General features: G+C 40.3%; 1 non-coding gene across 1 annotated transcript; it reads left to right on the top strand.

The window, feature by feature from the left end:
* Window positions 1-733: 733 nt before the first annotated feature.
* Window positions 734-806, top strand: Trnaa-agc. Its single transcript has one exon. It is a non-coding gene; the product is annotated as a tRNA-Ala (tRNA).
* The last annotated feature ends 845 nt before the right edge of the window (window positions 807-1,651 follow it).

Raw genomic sequence — 1,651 nt, 5'->3', positions numbered from 1 at the left:
TTTTCATAGGACAGTAATGCTAGCTATAGAATTCTAAGTTGACGGTATTTTTCTTTTAACATTTTGAAGTTGCCAGCATACCATCTTCTGGCCTTGTGGTTTTTTGAGAGGCAATTGTTAGTAAGTCATTTTCATTTTTTATTTGGTTAGAAAAATATCACTTAGTCAAGACTTACTACAAGACCTAAAAAACTTTCAGACTAGGGGCGGGAGGAGGGAGGACAGGGGAATCCGTGGCTGATATGTAAAATTAAATTAATTATAAATTTTTTTAAAAAAGAAGGAGAAAACTTTCAGACTAATCAACATGATAAAAAAAGGATGGGAGATATGCTTTTTTAAAAAAGGTTTATTCTTCTCTCATATAATACATCCCGATCAGTTTCCCCTCTCCACTCCTCCCAGCCCCACTCCCAAACTCCCTGCTTCCAGATCCACTCCTCCTGGATATGTTTCATATGTAGTTGGTACTTGTATGAAAATTTTGAAAAGACAGTGGAATTGCTATAATTAACATAATAGATTAAGTAATAGAAACAACACACTTAATAGAGTGTAAAGTGGCAACAAACTATCAAAGAACTACACACTAAATGAAAATAATTGGCAACAAGCTACTCACAAGAAACAAACACAGATCCGTTTGTGTGCTTTCTAGGTTTGCTTTTAACTTTGTCATAAAGCCACTGATCTTTGAGGCTTTTTTCAAGTTTGAGGTTTCTAACATTAAGGGTTGGGGATTTAGCTCAGTGGTAGAGCGCTTGCCTAGCAAGCACAAGGCCCTGAGTTCGATTCTCAGCTCTGAAAAAAAAAAAGGTTTCTAACATTAATAATATTTTCAGGACTAGGGATGCAGGTCAGGGGTGAAGTGATAGAGCACTTGCCTGGCAGTCATAAGCTACCGGTTCTGTCCCAAGCACTGCAAAAAGGTCCACATATAGATCTTTGAAATTACCTTCTACCTGAAAAATAAGAAAATAAGGCTTAGCGGGTAAAGACAATTGCCCTGGGTAACCTGAGTCTGTTTGATTCCTAGAACCTACATAAAGATGGAAGGCGAAAAGGACTGAACAGAGCTGTCCTCTGACCTCCACATGCACGCGCACACGCGCGCACACACACACAGAGATTTAAAAATGACCTACATACTTCAGCTTCTCCCTCCCACTGCCCCTCTAACAACACATCTGTTGCTGGAATGAACAGTGATGTGGGGTGCTAACTAGTGGGGAGACAAAGCAAACCCTTAAATTTCTAAAATGTCGAGTTTCAGCCAATAGAAGTGAGAGGATTTAAGTGACCAGACGTTACAGTTTGTAGTGGGAAAATGCAAACTGAAGATTATTTAACTAAAACTTCATACCTTCCTCTCAAGCAACAAGTATTCTCAAGACTAGCACTAAGTTATAGTTAATTCACTCTGCATACACAGCTACAGCCGCCTAGATTTCCTCTGAAACATACAACCCCATAAATAGCACCTTTGGTTTCACATTCAATTTGTTATTAGTTTCCTTGCTGGGCAGTGGTGGCACACGCCTTTAATCCCAGCACTCGGGAGGCAGAGGCAGGCGGATCTCTGTGAGTTCGAGGCCAGCCTGGTCTACAGAGTGAGTTCCAGGAAAGGCACCAAAACTACACAGAGGAACCC

The sequence above is a fragment of the Peromyscus leucopus genome, unplaced genomic scaffold (genome assembly GCF_004664715.2).
Source record: "Peromyscus leucopus breed LL Stock unplaced genomic scaffold, UCI_PerLeu_2.1 scaffold_993, whole genome shotgun sequence".
In the NCBI taxonomy this organism is placed as follows: domain Eukaryota; kingdom Metazoa; phylum Chordata; class Mammalia; order Rodentia; family Cricetidae; genus Peromyscus; species Peromyscus leucopus.
Note: the sequence above shows the minus strand (reverse complement) of the source record. Positions and strands in the feature narration are given on the sequence as shown.